We start from the raw sequence: 18,714 nt of genomic DNA, 5'->3' as shown, positions 1-18,714 counted from the left end.
TTTATTTTTAAAAGATACATAGACATGCAAAATGTTACATTAAAAAAATAGAAAGGGAGAAGAAGGTTGTGAGTCTTTTATAGCCTTTTTACAACATCTTTATTCCTTGCCTGAAGCAGCCAGCATCTCAACTTGCAGACTAAAGTGCCTCATACACTGTTTCACAATGAAGTCCAGAATAAGACCTGTGATAACTACTAATATACAGATATAAGGAAATAACACCTTCCCTCCCCTTTAAGAGAGTAATATTGCTGCCTCGCTTCCTCAGCACACCCTCCTTAATGCCCAAAGGAAATGGACCTCACAGGGAGAAAATTTCAGGGTATCTCCTTGATGCGTGGGGATCAGTTCTTGGGAAGATGATCTTGGTGCCTGCCCCTCAAATCACAGACCACAGATAACCTCTTATTTTACTTTATTTAAAGAAAGTGTTTGTGCGAATCAGAAAATTGTTGAAAAAGAAAAATTATTCTTAAAAAAGTAAGCATTAGTCCTATTTTCTCTTTCTTTTTTAAACTAATATTAGAGTTCATTCTACCAATATTTGCAAAACTAGCAAAACCAACGGACATAAGCATCTAAGTAAATATGTTTTAGATTGCCTCAGAAACATATATCTCATATAAAAGAATCATTGCATTAGGACAACTTTGCACAGTACAGTTAACTCAACAAGGGGAAAAGCAAGTTGAATTCTGTCCCTTGGCATTCTTTATTTGGTGTGACAAAATCCTTATCCCTGATTTTGATAGGAGAAAACACTAATAAAACTTGAATTGTGGATCATAGGTTATCTTGGAAAACTGTCATTTTATAATGCTATCTCTTATTATGACAATTTTCAATACTAATTTTATCTGCAAAGGGCACATTTCTTTATCTGCCCAAATGGTTAACTTGAGACTTAAGCTTGACAAGATACTGGAAGAACACGAAAACCAAACTTAATAGCCTCATTTTTACCCTCTTTCAGACAATGAAAACTACCTCCTCACACAAATGAGACAGGAAAGTGAGAAAGCATGACTTGTTGCTTAATGCTTCTCCAGGGTATTACTCTAAATTCCGTAGACCTGTCCCTGCAGAAGGAATGCAAAAACTCTTTTGAGTTTTCAATCAAATCCTCTGCAGCAATTCTAATGAAGTCCCACTGAGTCCTTAGTCTAAGCAAAGGTTTTGAATAGTGATCTGCAAGTAGCTCTAAAATATTTTCTTTTTGTTATTTTTTCTTTTCATTAAAAAAAAAATATTGAGGCTCCTATTGCAACAGATGTTTGCTAGAAGATATGAATATATTAAGAGTAAACCAATTAAAAAAAAAAACACTGAATTTAAGGTATGTTTTTCTATAGCCTGGAAGAATGTTAATCAATGGAATTCATTGTACTGAAAAATTAATTTAATACAAAAATTCTATTTGTGTTTACAAGCATGTAGTGATTGAAATCATGGGAAATAAGAGGGAAAGATAAGCTGCATATTATAGATAGCTTCAAATAAGCCATGGCATGCAAAATGTTTAATAGGCCATTAAAAGAAGATTAAAGTATTTGGAAATGTCTGTGTCTGGCATTCAAGGGTCTATATATTTACCTGTCAGCAGCAACCTTTCAGAGCATGGTTTTGTGATGCTTCCCCATCACAAAATAAGTTCATATACATCTCTATGCCCTTGTTTAAATGGTTCCCATCTGAATCCCACTATGTACCCATCTTTATCCTACCTTAGACTGCAAAGGAACATGGTTGAAAAAATCAATTAACTACATTTAAAAAAAATTCTTAGTCGTGAGCTAAAATCATTTAGTTCTGAAATGTCTTATTTGTGAGTTCCACTTTGATCTATTACCACTGGAAATCAGAACAAAAGAAGGCATATATGGCCAACTGAGGAGTGGTCTACAAAGAACTTGTTTGCAAGAGGGATTAAAGGCAGTGAATAACAGAGCCTCAGTAGTTCACAGTAAAGGAGTAGAATTTCATTATTAAAGATTTTCTTGCCTGAGCTCCCTTTGAACTCATATCTTGGATCTGGAAAATATGTTGTGAATAAAAATTGATGTCATTTCTTGTAAAAACTTGTGACACTTTTGGAATCTGTATAATCTATAATATAGAGGGGGATAAAAAGCAGGCTTCCCAACTGTTCCAGAGATTTCTGTTCAGTTTTGGTTTCTTTAGGACATAGTACACTAGTGGGGAGATCAGTGGAAGTGGCAGCAGGGGCTTTCTTGTGAGATAGTACCCAATGAGCATGACCACAGAAGATCGAGCAAATCCACAGGAAGCATTACTAGAGCCTGGCAAAACAGCTAGGTGTAACTGGTTCAGGAACACATACCAGACATTCTCTGTGATCTCCATCAACACTTGATGGACTTGTATGGGTTTTGAGTCCTACATTAGTATGTAGGGTAAAACTTGGCAACAAGATTTAGAGATTTCTACCAGAACGTAAATGTAACACCTGATATGCTTAACTGAAAAGATTATGAGAATAACATGAGATATTATTGATGAAAGCAATTGAAAATTGAAAATCAGAATAATTACTGTCTGACACATAGCATTTATGCACAAATAGGTAGGTAGGTAGGTACGAAGGAAGGGAGGGAGGGAGGGAGAGAATGAGAGAGGGAGTAAAGAAAAAGGAAAAGAAGGAAAAAAACGAGATCTTTATTCATACTTTCAAGAAATTAATAAAATTCAGTATGAGGTCTTCCTCTTTATGCTAGTCTACATTGGTCATACCTTCTGTAACCTCCTTACTTTGAGTTGTATCCCTCACTTAGCACCTTATATATAACAGTCTTGTCTCCAACCATCTTGACAACAGAATTTAACACTTGACTAGAGATGTGTAAGTAGTGTCCACTGCCCTCTTTTGTATTTTAAAATTAGACCACTAACACTGCCCAATAAAGAACATACTCAATGCTCAACCACTTACCTGCACCATTAGTGCCCTCTTTTGTATTTTAAAATTAGACCACTAACACTGCCCAATAAAGAACATACTCAATGCTCAACCACTTACCTGCACCATTAGTGGAGAGTAAAAGATAAAGTTGGAATGGGAGAAAAATCAATATTAAAATCTCAGCATCTCCAGAGTATAGGTAACTTGAGTGCTAAAAAAATGTCTTATTCTTTTTTCTTTCTCTTGCCTTTCACCACAGCACCTAGCACTAAACAATATTTGACACTTAGTAAATGCTCATTGATTGATTTAAAACAATTTTGAGCCACTATAAATAATTCATTATGAGAAATATTCAAGGCAAGTCTGGCTATTTCTGATTATAAACTGACAAAGAACGTAGTTTAACCTCAAACATGTTTATTTCCCCCCTTTTTTTATTTAATAATAAAAAATAAGGCTTGGTAATAATGACTCACAGTATGCAGGAGTCAAGTAACAAAAGAATTTAATCAATAGGTATTTGACTTTGACAAAAGCAAGGATTTGTCAAAGTTTGTTTATGCCAAGGAAAAAAAATACTATCCCTCAGATATAAGAAGCACTAGAGATTAAATCTTTATTTGACAATCACTTCTCACCACTTATTCTTTTAAATGGAAGAATGCCAAATACACGTTCACATTTTTTAAATGAAAAAGTGTTTATAGGAATTAGTGTATAGGAATAAAAGGAGTCAAATGCACTGGTTACAAGAAAAATCTCAGAATAATTTCTTGGGACTTTCAAACTCTGTAGAGAAGATAAAACAGAGTCAATAGCCCTATCAAAAGAAATTGAAGATAGTTATTACATTACCATTCAGGCTATTCTTCCTTCAATTCTAGCTTCTTCAGAGTTTTCAGATACATCATATTTTTCATCCATTTAATCACTGTGGTCCATCTTTTCCGAACCAACCAATTTCTCCACAACCTCTTTGGGTGTTGTCATGACTTTAAAATGTCTTGTGTTCAATGGCAGAGTGAGCCAAAAGAATCAAAGATTTATTCGGCTCTTGCTGGCTTGTATCACAACAGTGACAGAATGTTCTGGCTTATAGACAGGAAGGAAGCAATAAATATATCTGACCTTCAGGAAATTTTTGATTCTATTACGAATGTCATCTTGCTCAACAAGCCGGAAAACTAATAGTCCTAATTATACAACCGAAAGAGGCTCATGAGGCTTCACCTTTTCACTTACAAGCCTTGTAATTCTGAATAAAATAAAATGGCTCCATGTACTTTTTTCTAGATCTTTGGGGCAGTCCGATTGATAGCCTTTTGGTGCTCTCCTAAGCTAAAGCCTGCTACCTCCTGGGCATTTCTGATTTACCTATGGATAAACCAGAATGCACTGCCTCATATTAAACCTATCTGCTTCCCATTCTTATACTAGTATAATATTTTTACAGTTGTCTGTAGATTTTTATCTCCAGGAATTCAGGGCGGAAAACAGAGAATAATACAAATGAGGACAGTTCAAAACCACAAAGAAAAGTTTGTAGAGCCCCTGGAAATTAAGTTAGCAATTTTAATTCTTGATCATCGTAAATTTTAGTCATTATGGTGATCTATACTTAAAACAGTCCTTTCTGGCATTATTTGCAGTCCAAGATAGACTACTGAGAAGCAGCATAGTCAAGGTGCTGAATATTGACTGAGTATAACAATGTCACTATGTTGATTTTGGATTTTTAAATGTTGTGCAAGAATGTCAATCAATTTAGCCTTCATTTGATTCAAACAACATATATTGAGTACGCAATGCTCCAAAGAGCTTCCTAAATACAGGCTCACCTTTACTTCTCTAAAATAAAGGAATTCACTTAAGTTAGATAACTCCAAAATAACTTCCACCTTTAAAAGAATATGCTTTCTTGCCTTACTGGTCTTTGAAGCTAAAGAAGCTGAGTTTTATGACACCTTGATATTTTCATATCTTTTCTCAGTAATTTTTTTCTCTAATCCCACTCTGAGTTGTTTCAGTTTGCAATAATCTCAGATACTCTTTTGAACCTAGTATATCTGCTTGACTAATTACATAGGTCCCCTTCAACTAAAAACAAACAGAGGATATATGGCATTCTTACTTGCATAAGCTAGAATTTTCTAGATCTGTTGATCAAAGCTCTAACCTGAACACTTCATGAGTGCAGGGGTGAGGTCTTAAACCTCTTTATAGCCCCTTCTGTGACTATCACCGTTTTTTTACCTTGAATTTACTCAATTGTGTGTTGCTGAATAGAACAAAACCTTTTGGAAATTAGTAGAATATGGACTCTATGTGCAAAAATAGAGTTTATAATACAAATAATTAGGATGGAAAACATAACATTTTAACTCAGAAAAATACAAGTGCAGTGACAAAATTGCCTGGCAAGTTTGGAGTAGAGGGTGTTTTCTATTTCACTTGTCTTTGTTTCCTTATAATAAATTTAGTACCATGCAGAAAATGCACATTACCACCTTTTGATGCAATTTTTTTAACATAAATTTAATTTGCATGAAACCAATACTATAAATAAAGCAAATATATTCTGTGATCCCTAAGAAAGAGTGACAAATAGCACTTCCCAGGTTTATTTAGAGTTCCTGCAGTTTTTAACTTACTTAGAAAAATGAATCAGCATGATGTGGTGAAACATGACGAAAGATGCCAGAGAAAAATTAAGATTTCATGAGCATGGAAATAAGAGGCTTTCACATAGAGTATGGAAATATGACAGACCACTAATTTTCACATCAATTACTAAAGTTATTCTCCGTTCATATCTACTCTACATGTCTATCCTGATCTGAAACTTCTATGGTGTTCTGGTCTTGGGCTTCACCAAAACCAAGACTGCCAATATCAGTGAATCCTGTCATATTATATTATATGGCAGACAAACGGTATAAGGGGTTGAAATAAAAGTTGGAACCCAATATCACCTCTAAATAGGATTCCTAAAACCAAAGGCCCAGAATTAAAAAGTCAAACATAAATCTATATGTTGTGTGTGTGTATGTATGTGTGTGTGTATATATATATATGTGTGTGTGTGTGTGTGTATGTATGAGGGTGTAGAAGAAAAAAGAGATCCAAAGACAGAAGAGTGAAGAGTCTTAGTGGAAGAATAGTCTTCAAATAGCTAGATTTGGTCTGATGACAAATTTTTGAAAATTCATTTAGAGAGAAGAGACAAGGACTTAAATTATAAACCTCTTTTTTTTAACACTTAAGCATTTGTTCAAAGACTGAAAAAGTATTGTTTCATATACTAGAAAAATATGTAAGAAATAATTAATTCAGAATATGCACATATGCAAAATATAGACATATGTTAACACTGCATTTCAAAACCTGTGGAACACAAACTAATTCTACAATCCATGAAAATATAGGAAAAAAATAGATTTAGAAATAAGTGATTGAATAACATGACCTTGTAAACCAAACAAAAAGAAAAGACCTTGTTCTGTTTTTCATATATATTTAATCAGTGCTCTCATCATCACCAATACACTCTAGTATCATAGAAAATAATTACAGTAGTCAATTTTAAAGAGTGAATTCAAATTTATTCATTCTAACCAAGAAAATAAGTAGTTATATTCAATGTTATAATAAAAGAATGATTATAATTGGAAGCAAGTAATGCCTTTCATTCATTAAATCATTTAATTCTTGCTATAACCCCATTTGATTGCTGAGGAATTGAGACTCAGAGATGTTGCACAATTTGTCTAGTCACAGTTTGTAAACGTTAGCTATGGGATTTCATTTAAGTTTCATATCTCTATAAAGCAGAGGTAGTAAAGTTGGAGCCAATTCACTGGGAAAATAGGTTCTCACTGGTCAGTCAAATGTTCCAAAAGAATAAAGGCCTTTTGGCAGGGCAGATTCACTCTGTTGACTGTTCTGGTAATCAATTGCTACATTTAAAACTACCTTAACATGAAATGGCTTAAAACAACTGTTAATTTTAGCTTACTCACCATTTTACAGGTCAGAAAATCAGGAAGTACTCAGGTGGGAGGTTCATCTCTGATCCATGTCAACCAGGGCAGCTGGCACTGAACATCTGCTTCCACGGTACCTTCTGTATTCACATGTCTAACATCTTAGTGGTCCCTGGCCTTTCTGTCTCTCCACACAGCCTCTTATCTTCTAAGGTCTTATACTGTGGCTGGCTTTCCAACAGGTAAGAAGCAGACTCTTATAAGTCAGTTAAAGGCTGCACTGGTTACTAGCACAGTATCAGTTCTACATGTTCTATTGACCGTGTAGCCTTCTCAGATTCAAAGGGGTAGAGAAATAAACTCCACCTCTTGATGAGGGAGTGAATGCTAAGGGCATATTGAGGAAGACAGACATTGCTGTGGTCATCTTTGGAAAACACCATCTGTCACAGAACCCCATCCCCTAACTCCATATTGTTTTTAATCAACCTTCTTCAAATAATCTCTGAGTCCCTACCAGAGATTAGTTTTGTATCTGCTATTAAAGCATCTCTTCTTATCTTAAATATTAATTATATACAGGTAAGGGGAAAAGTAATATCTAAAATAAATATCAAAACAAACATGATAAGCTCTAAAAAAGGTAAAGAAGTTTTAAAATATTTTTTCACAAAGCATAACATTAAGGTTTATAATATGAAAGTTGACAAGAGCTATTAGAAGTGAAATTTTAAAAATAATGTGGAGGCATCAAAGCCTACTAATTAAAATCATGCTTTTACAAGCCAGAAAGACCAATGATTTTGTATTCTAGTTTGGGATTTACTAGAGGTGTAAAATTGACTACATAACTTCACAACCTTGGGCCTCCATAAAAGGGACAGCACACGTGAGGTTCTCAGTGTGCAAGCACAAAGGTAGGGGCCAATAAATGTTAGTTCTGTTTCTTGGTGCATGGCCTGATTTTTTCTTTTTTAATACAATGCCAATATTTATATATGCAAAGTTTATCACCTAATCCTGGCTTGTCAGTCATAGGCTTATTTTAAAGACTTCTCCATCCAGAAAAAAAGATGGACTCACTTTATTAATTCAGCACGTATCTTTGTGTAGAACATTGTATTAAACATTAAGGAAAGTCTCTGAACACCTAAAACATGGTATTGGCACAATTTATTTGGGGTGAAATATGTTTAAGACAATATAAACAACAACATTAAAGAATTGATTGATATAGTTACAAAGTAATATACTTTGACCCAATTATCTAAATTTCTGGTACATCAATTATCTGGCATATGAGACAGACATAAGAGAATAAAGGCCTCGAGACATCACAGCTCTGTTAACCCATGCTTCTCCCAGCTTCTGCCCATTTACCACGCTGGGCTCTGCCTTCCCCCATTTTGTGGTCACTAGGACATTAGGACCATGGCTATTGAAAAGGGATTTGAGAGGCACTGAAAAGTAAGAACTGGCCAAATGTAATGGTGGGTTAGCTCTGTGGGTTAAGGATGGGGAAGGTGTTGGACCTGAGTTGTGATGTCCAAGCCTGGAAAAGCTGATGGCTGGTTGTGGCAGTTTGGTGTTGTTTATGAATTCTAGAAATAGATATTGGATTATGTTTGTAAACTAGTCTGTTCCTCTAGGCATATTAGATTGTATTAAATTCAGAGGTTTCACTTTTACTTAATTAAATTTTGTGTTGGAGAAAATACAGTGCTTACTGGGACACGGAGACTGAAATGACTAGAGATAAAGAAAGATTTACCTGAGAAGCTCTCCCAACAGAGGGGGTCTGAATAACAGACTTAACCGCCCCCCCCCCCCACCAGCATGGTGAGGGTCTGAAGAGAGCCTTCAGCCCACTCCTGGAGGGGGGGACTTGAATTTACACAGAACTTTCCTAGGTGGGGAATGATAGTTGGTGGGAGGGGGTTGAGGGTCTGAGTGAAGTGCAGGGGCCAAGAGGAAGCCCTAGAGATGAAAACTTTTCCTGACCGTGACTAGAAGATAGTGGGTTAGGGAGTTATGGTTTTTTGGAATGCTGCAGGAGCAGATTTTTTTTGTTCTGTAGGAATTTTATCTCCCTCTGATATGTAGGTAGGGAAGGTTTCCATTTCCCTTTACTCCCGTCTCTATGTGGTTTCTTTGTTTAACCTGTAAGGAAGTGCCGTACCCTTAGACACGTAAGCTTAAGAGGGATGGAATTAGCCTTTCCCCAGTGCATTTCAGGGGAAACTGAGCTACAGCTTGTAAATTATTGTAAACCTCTAACATTATGATTAGGGTTTTGATTTGGCTATGTCAGTAGGACGAGAAAATAATACAGCAGAGGAGAGAGAGTTCTGATCCTGGAGCCCTGGGAATTAAAATGGACAGAAGAACACAGAGGAATAGAGAAAGCTCCATAGACATGACAGAGGCCCCAGGAAGAGACAGAGCCTGATAGTCTACAGACGACCTTGTGGAAAGAACAGAGCAGCTGAGCCCAGAGAGAAACAAGTTCCAGGAGAGAGACAAGACTTATCCCAGCCTATAGCTGAAATTGGAAGAAGCTGAGACAACAGAACCTTAAAAGGAACAAGAAGGCTGAAACCTTGCAGAGACTGACAGCCATCTTGCTCCAACATGGGGCAATAGACTTTGATGAGGGGAGCAATTTTTACTTTATGTGACTATAAGCTTCCACCCTAAATAAATACTCTTTATAAATGCCAACAGATTTCTGTTATTTGGCATCAGCACCCCTCTGGTGATACAGTTAGAACATTTTTTCATAAAGTTTACAAATATAATAGTCACTTTCTCATTATATCCAGTTTATGCATCAACTAGAGGGCAAGATAAAAATCAGAGTTGCAATCATTAATAATGAAATATAGTCTTAATCTTCTTCTTTTGAAATATGTGTCACCCCCAATGTGAAAGTAATTTCCCTCATTTATTCATTACACATTTGCTAAGTACTTACTCTTGTGTAAATATTAAGTATTGGATTTGAAAGATGAAAAGCTACTGCTGTGTTCAACTTGGAATCCACAGCCTAATGGGGAGACAATTATGGCATGATCTCATAATATGTTCAAGGAATCAGGGCTGAAAAATAGCATTTTGGTTTTTTGGTTTTTATCCCCAATATCAGGGAACAGCAATGTGCCCTGATAGCAGAAGATGACAAATGGATCCTTAGACAGTTGAGTCAAAATATAATTTAAGTTGGTAGTGGCAGTTCTGAAACTTCAACGTAGTGCTTCCCAAATTCTAAAGTGCATGTAAATCCTCTGAGGATCTTGTTAAAATGCAGATTCTGATTCAGTAGTTCTGAAGTAGAGTATGAGTTTCTGTATTTGCAAAAAGTTCCTGAACTTTATCAATGCTGCTTACCTGCAAACTACACTTTGAGTACACTTAGTGTATATACAAGTCACCAGGAGATCTTGAAAATCTTGGTTCTTAAGCCCTATTCCTGGATACCCCTATTCAATAGTCTCAGAATAGGTGGAGTTACCCTTATTTTAACCAGCAATGCAAATGATTCCAGGACAGATGCTTTCCCTACAACACTTTACAAAGCACTGATTTATGAGCTTATAATGACTACTTCATTAGTTAGCTCTCCTTCTGAGATTGACAGGTGTTTTCTAATTCCTGCCACCTGAACATTTTTTTTCAATACATCTTGTAGTTTTAGGAAGACTTGAAATAAATAACACATTGTGCTCAATCTTCAAAATTGAATTCAGAATAGAGAATTTAGAAAATAGTTTAATTGACTTATTCAGAAACAAATATTTAGTTAGAATTTATTATCAGTTAATTCTCAGGTCATATATTTGGTGTTAAAGTTAGAAAGATTGAAAAGTAAAGATCCCTGCTCTTGGGTTTTAAATGAGGCCATTTCAAATAAAATATTTACTGATTCTCTGCTAGACACTGTGTGAGCCAGAGAAGCATCTCAATCTTATAGTAACTAGTCTCAAGGAAACTAATTTGTTAATAATTGAAACTTTCTGTTGGGTCTTATATGATTAGATACAAAATTATTTTGCAAACTTTACATATATGTGCCATACATAACTCCTTTTATCCATCTGAACCGTGATCACCTAGTGCAAAAAGTACAAAGCATTGTACTCAACAAATGTTAGTTGAGTACAGTGCTTTGTACTGAAGCGGACTTGGCCCAATGGATAGGGCATCCACCTACCACATGGGAGGTCCACGGTTCAAACCCAGGGCCTCCTTGACCAGTGTGAAACTGGCCCATGCGCAGTGCTGATGCACGCAAGGAGTGCCGTGCCACGCAGGGGTGTCTCCCGCATAGGGGAGCCCCACGCACAAGGAGTGTGCCCCGTAAGGAGAGCCTCCCAGGGCGAAAGAAAGTGCAGCCTGCCCAGGAATGGTGCAGCACACACAGAGAGCTGACACAACAAGATGACGCAACAAAAACAAACACAGATTCCCAGTGCCACTGATAAGGATAGAAGCAGTCACAGAAGAACACACAGTGAATGGACACAGAAAGCAGACAACCTGGGGGCAGGGGGGGAGGGGAGAGAAATAAATAAAAAATAAATCTTTGGGAAAAAAAAATAAATGTTAGTTGTTTAACAGAACTGGATTTCTAAATTCCAAATATTTAATTTATTGAATTGCTTTTCAAAGATGAAATAGAAGTTGCAGTTTGATACTGTATCATAAGATGTATATTTAAATATGTGGTCAGTTTTATTCCCAATATTCAAATTACTACAATAATACTGATTTTTCTTTTTTATTTGAAAAGTAATTAGTAAAAGGATGCAAAATTCACAAAGGCATCTATTTTAGCATCCTAGGAAGCTTAAAGCAGATACCATGAAATGGGTTGGATTTAAGCAATGGGAATTTATTAGCTTATAGTTTGACCCTGAGGAAATGTTCTAATGAAAGCATCATCAAGGCAACGCTTTCTTCGAGGAGAACAGCTGCCTGTGATCCTAGACTCCTCTGCCACATAGCCAGGCACAAGGCAGCATTTGCTAGTCATTCCCTTCTCTTCTGGATTTCGTTAATTTCAGATTCTATCTTCTATGGTGTTCTCTCTTTTTTTCTCTGTATTCATTCATTTTATAAAGGACTCCAGTAATAGGATTAAGACCCATTGTAAATGAGGTGGGTCATACCTTAACTAAAGTAACCTCATCAAACAATGAAAGCCTCATCTTCCAATGGGTTCACATCCATGGGAATGGATTGGATTTAAGAACGTGTTTTTCTGGGGTGCGTACATCTTTAAACCATTACAGCATCCTTCTTTTCCCATTCTCAATTTTATTTCTAAATCATCTTTATTTAATTTTAAAGGAGAAAACCTTTATATTTAATCATGTTATAGCTTCAGTAACAGTGCTATGCCCAAACAATATTTTTTTTTTGTCAGGTGGTAATGTCAAATAATGGAAACAGTGCAAACAATTCAAATAAAAATATTTTTTGTTGCAAATAAAGAGTGTGGTTTCTTCTTTGCAAAATCTATGATCTGTAACATTGCTATATCAAGAAAGATAAAGACAATTCTTTTGTTTGCATTTATGTTTCAAACATGATCAGTTAACCTTAAAAATGCCAAATAAATGCCACCGAAAAGAGCACAGCCCAAAATTCTGAGAGAAAAATCATTTCTGCTGTATTTCTTTACTTTTTAAAAATGATATTAAAAAAAGGATTTTGGTGGGATCAGGGTGATAAGTCACTATGGAGATATTGAACTGATGAAAATGTGAAAGTAAAGAAGTGTAAGAAAAAAGCAGACACACTGAAAACTATAATTTATAAAGTCTGCCCAGGGCAACAAATCACCCTTTGCTTTTATCTGGACGTCTGTGCCATGTATGGGTCTGGAAATTCCCCCTACACTAGGAGCTCTGATCTTAAAAGGTTTTTCCAGATATGACTACAGAATAAAGTTTTCTCTTCAAAGCAAGGTTAGATACAGGGCAATTTCTGATTTTTGTTGAAACCGATACATCAACTGGCTCTGTGCTAACCCAGGAAAAAGTACTTCTATGAAAAAGTTGCAAAAGCATGATGTTTATGTGTTATTATCATATTTTATCTAGGTAGAAGCCAACAATTATTTCCATTTTAGTGTGACTTACATAGATAATGCAGGGTCTGTATACTCACTTCCATCCCAATGGGAAAAAAGTAGTATTTACAGCATTCAGTTTTTAGGGGGGAAATTAATTTGATTACAAAGACACAAAATAGTGGCTATCTCAATGCATAAACAGAACCCTGAAAAATAATGGAAAATAATGTTTTAAATGATAGATGTTTGTTCCTATAAAGATAATCCAAATTACCAATTTGAATTTTTAGGAGTCTTTTTCAAATTCTAGTCAGAATAGTTCTGCATCCCTCCTGACAATCTCCCACATCACCAATTTGTAGTAACAAGGAATTAGCATCGCTGGTATTTTCCTGATATGTTCAATGCATATTACGAAGAAAAATAGCTCTTAAAATCCCAAACCTTGTTAAATTTTGTATATTTTTGTTTCTAATATGAAATATTTTACAGAATATTACTTGTTTCTTTCTCAGGGAAAAACAGAAGCATAAAAATTATACACTTTAACATTCAAATATGTTTAAAAGCAAAATTTGAAATGAGGTAATGTAATTACACTGACACCTTGTATAAGTGATAACACATGATAACACATAATTGAATGCCACCTGTACCAGAAGAATCAGAACTATGGAAAAAGACAAAGAGTCTAATTTATTCTGACTAATCAGGATTGATGTTAATTAAAGAAGAGTGCAAGATAATGACTTCTCATTACTACCTGATAGATGGAAATAGATTGTTCTTCTTCTAGGTAAAATAGCAATTAAATAACTTTTTTAAAGGATTTATTTTCAGCAGACTCTTTTATAATTGGTGAAGTATTCATATAAAGTTCTTTTTGAGAAATCACGTAGGAAAACATGGATTTCAAAGGCTGTTTATCCATTACATTTGTCACATTTTGTTGAATAGCCACAAGAAAAGACACTTTTTGAAGTGGTAATAAAAACACAGTTTAATTCCATTATCTTGTGGAATGTTTCACAAGAAAAAACATAGTCTAGCAAAGTGGTTAAAGCTCAAGTTCAAATCTAACCTCCTTCATCGGTCACTCTGTGACCTGCACCAAGTATTTTAACTTCTCTGAGGCTTACTTCTTACATCTGTAAAATTTAAAAAATAATAAAGTTTACTTCCTAGGATTTTTGTTAATATTAAATTAAATGATCTCTGTAACATCCATAGCACAGAGTCTGATACATAGAACAATCTGAATAATTGCTATCCATTATATTAGCTCTCTACTGCTGTATAACAAATCGCTACAAACATAGCGACTTAAAAAAATACACCATTATTCCATAGCTTTTTGCATCTTAATCAGGGCACGAGGTAGCTGGGTCCTCTGCTCAGGAAATCACCAGCAGGAATCAAGGTATTATATGGAGCTGCCATCTCCATGGAGTTCAGCTTCCTATTCAAGCACCACTGGCTGTTGGAAGAATTCATTTCCTTGTGGTTTGGGAGACAGAGGCTCTCAGCAACTACAGTCTTCCCCAAGACCCTCCCACATGGCCCTTCCATTGAATGAGTTGATTTCTACAAGGTAACAGGGGAGCATCTGCTGCTACTTCTCTCTTTCTCTCTGACTTCTTCCATCTGTAACTTCTAAATCCTTTTATAAAGGTCTCACTTCATAAAGTCAGAATCATTTGTTTTTTAAGCTAGCTGATTAAGGACCTTAATTACATCTACGAAATCTCTTTACCTTTACTATCTAAGCTCTAAGGTAACTTAATCATGGGAATGAGATCCCCTCATATACACAGTTCTCAGTTGTATTCAAGGGGAAGGAAATCCTGAGGCCATCTTAGAATGCTGCCTACCTCAGCTATCATCATCATTAAATGACCTCTCATTTCAAAGAGTCTGACAATATGATTCAGATGAACATTTACATTTCTTCAAATAGCTTCATTTCAAAATATCTTTGAATATATATTAGGGGTAACAATATTCTTCTCTTCTGAGAATTCAATACACCATCTCAAATATTTGTCCAAGGTTGCCCTTTTAGATGATTAGTGTAAAAACAAATAAATAAATAAATATAAGCAGCAGTGGAAAGAAAAATAAAATTATAAAATATTCTAAAATAGGCTTAGAAGACATTGTTTCTGGTATAATGATTTGTACTGCAGAAACATCACAGAAAGCTACAACATAAAAGTCATGGAGAAAGTGAAAGAAAATAGTATTAACACTCCCAGATTGCCTATGAGAAGTACTACCTCCAAAATAATAAGATCAAATTTTATATATATATATAAACATTCTGCAAAAAATTAACATTATTTACAAAACAAGAGTAAAGAAATACAAAAGAAAGTATGTAATGGCTAGTTTTGATTTGGAAAGAAACAACAGATTATTATAATGACAGGATTAATTAATCAAAGTTTGGTAAATTAGCAAATAAAGGAAAGGTTAATTAATGGTTGAATTAAGTCACAGTTGTAGAAACAAACCACAGTAATGCTTCAAGAGAATATAATCTGTATATATACTGTCAAAATCACATAAAAATGGAGCCCTTGTATGGGATTGCACAATGTATATGGCAACTAGTATATTTTATGGGGGGAAAAAACAAAGAAAACAAGTTAAAAAACAATTTTTTGGAAACTCTGGCAGGAAGTGATAAATGGCAAGACTACCTGGAAGAGAATATATTAAAATGAGTGAATAAAAAGTGTCAAGTTTTGGGAGTTAAATGAGTTAAGTGAGGTAAGGGAGGTATTTCAAGAAGTAAAAAAGCTCCTGTAGAAAAACAGAGTAAACATGAAGGACACAGTAGAATGGTGAAATGTTTTGCATTCTTGCTTCTACAAAATGCGGTGGAGTCTGACCAAGTAGAACTCAATCAGCATGAACAGCATAGTGCCTTTCCCAGTGAACTTGGTAACATGGGCTTCAACTCACTGCAATGATTTATAGTGAGGGAACATCTCATGCAAATGAAACAAAGTTCACCTGTGAAGAAAGACTTAGAAGAAGAGTCGAGGGGTTTTATGGAGCAAATAAAGAATGAGATCATCAGAGAAAAATATGGTTTATATGTAAAAGGGTTAAATTAAGCTCCTATACCAGTGAGATTTCAGATACTAAGTATACTTAGTTGCTATCATTGATTTTGTCATATTGAATTTCATTGAATTGTTTCATCACATATTCCTTACTGGTTTTTTCCTTAGACTTGTTTCCTTAAGGAATTTTGTCACTGTGAGTTGCCATTGTAAACAGGCTGGGATTGTCATGATTATCATTGCCAGTATCCACCAGAAAGGAAAAGTGAGAGTAGAACAGGACACACTAGGAAATAGAGTAATAGAAAAAGGTCCTTCTAAAAATTAACTACCCTGTTTTTTTTTTAATTATGCTGATAAGAATCTTTAGTGTAGCTTTACTACTGTGGCATACATAATAATGCCCCCAAAGATGTCCTAATCCCTGGAATCTATGAATATGTTACTTTACATAACACACTGGGCTTTGCAGATAAGATTAAGGCTATTTGGCCTTTTAATGGGGAGATTATTCTGAATTATCCTTATGTGCCAACTTAATCTCATGCATCCTTAAAAGCAGAATACCTTTCCCTGACTGTGATCAGAGAAAGAGATGTGGCTACAGAAAGGTAGAAGAAAGGTGGTTTTGCTGGCTTTAAAGATGGAGCAAGGAGGGCACAAGTCAAGGCATGTAGATGATTGTTAGAAGCTGGAAAATGCAAGGAAATAGATTCTCTCCAAAGAAAGAAAACAGTCCAGTGGAAACTTTGACTTTAGCCCAATTAAAATTTTGCTGGACTTCTGACCAACAAAACTGTAAGATTAGAAATCTGTGTTGATTTAGGGTTCTAATTTTGTATTTCTTCTAGCAGCAGTAGAAAACTATTACATTTACTGGTGGAAATATTGAAACATTATTCAAATAGAGTGAAAAATAATTCTTTCAGCAGAGGAGACAAAGATGGTATGGAAAATAAGGAACAGTGAAGAAAGCCAATTATTTCTCTCAGCTGTCCTGCTGTCCCAACTAATTGCTATTATAATACCCCCATTAGAGTAATTGTCCTCTGAGAACACTTAACAAAGTTTGGTGAATTGTAAACAGTGGGGGAAATCTGGGCTAAGAAATCTAATAAATTTGGGCTTTAATTTCTATTTTGTCATGTAGTGGTTGCATGATACTGAAAAAGGTATTTAGAAATCTCTTATCCTCAATTTCTTTATCTCTATGAAGAAATTAATTATGTCCACAAGCATTATTGAAATAATCAGATGAATATTTAAACAATGACCAATGAATAATACATCCTAATTGAATGAAATTTAACTACTTATAATTACTACCATTTTATGGAAGAGTTAACTGAGCCATACAGAAAATACAGAGAGAGTTCCTTGAGTGACCAATTTTTTAAATGTAAAATTAACAAAACATTTTAGATACATCATTCTCTTATCAAACAAAGATTTTAACAGCATTCATAGGATATGAGTTCCCAGAGGGCTATGGAAAATGTTTAAATTACACACAATTCATTACCACTGTCAAATGCACAAATTGCCAATTTTTACTGACCATAATGAAGTCCATCTGAATAGCTAATCATTAAACACTATGACTTATCTGGAGTGTCCTAGATTGTGTTCTCTAGAAGCAAAGCCTAAAACGGGGATTCTCATCAAGGAATTTATTGGGAGTGTGCTCTCTGGAGAATGGAAGTAAGGGAAGCAGGGTAGGGCAGAGAAGAAACTAAGCAAGGATGTGGTCCTCTTGGAGACCAGCTTCAGTATGGTCTTGAACCATAAATATAATCACAGAGTTGCACTTATTAAAAAATGGGGGTCAACTTTGTACCCCTGTGTCAGTCAGTCAAAAGCGGGCACCTATGAGCTATTAAAAGTCAACAAACAGGTAAAGCAGTTAGAGGTGAGTGCACTGGGGTGAAGGGGCTTGGGACAGTAAAAGAGGGTTATCCCAAATGGCTGAATCAGAACTAGATCATAAATTACAAGGTAAAATTACAAGTCACCAAAACAGGTCATTATTTTTAAATCATTCCTTTACTGGAAGAACACAACTACATCATTCTTGCAAATGAGCAGTTTCAAAGGTGTGAGGCAGAAGTAGGTTGATCTTTGAAGGACAAACTTAGAACAAACTAGTATGCAACCTTATAACCTATGCATCATTAATTATAATAGAAATGACAATATTGGTTACTTATTCCTCCAGGTTATAACAATACTTTCAAATAACTTGTAAATCTAACACTTGGTCAATGTGGGAAAGATTGATTTTTAAATTGCATTTTAGTAAGCATATATCCAAAAAGACTTCTAAATCTATTATGGACCACTTTTATCACTGCCATGCTGTGTATAGATATCCTATAATGAACAAGATGTACCACACAAACCTGGAAGGTAGCACCAGATGACCACTAATGCACCTTGAACGACAAATATGTTGAGTCAATACTATAAAATGCCTAATGACCAATATGATGAATGTCAGTGCTACTCAAATACCTCCATCTTGATATCAAGGTTAAAAGAAAGAAAAGAAGCTTACGACTACATATATATTTATTTTATTTTGTAAAGGGCAAGTAGTCTTTATTTGATATATCTGTTAACTCATCTAAAAGCAACTATCACCATCTCCTGTTCTTTTTC

The 18,714-nt window shown here is 35.1% G+C and overlaps 1 long non-coding RNA gene across 1 annotated transcript in view; it reads right to left on the bottom strand.

Annotated features, from left to right (window-relative positions):
- Positions 1-3,972, bottom strand: part of LOC131278349 (uncharacterized) — a 68,840-nt gene extending 64,868 nt beyond the window's left edge. Inside the window, exon 1 of the long non-coding RNA XR_009185688.1 lies at positions 3,782-3,972. This is a non-coding gene — a long non-coding RNA (uncharacterized lncRNA). The remainder of the gene's footprint in view (positions 1-3,781) is intronic.
- Between the last annotated feature and the right edge of the window lie 14,742 nt (positions 3,973-18,714).

This window comes from Dasypus novemcinctus, chromosome 4 (genome assembly GCF_030445035.2).
Source record: "Dasypus novemcinctus isolate mDasNov1 chromosome 4, mDasNov1.1.hap2, whole genome shotgun sequence".
Classification (NCBI taxonomy): domain Eukaryota; kingdom Metazoa; phylum Chordata; class Mammalia; order Cingulata; family Dasypodidae; genus Dasypus; species Dasypus novemcinctus.
This window is presented reverse-complemented; position numbering and strand designations above follow the sequence as displayed.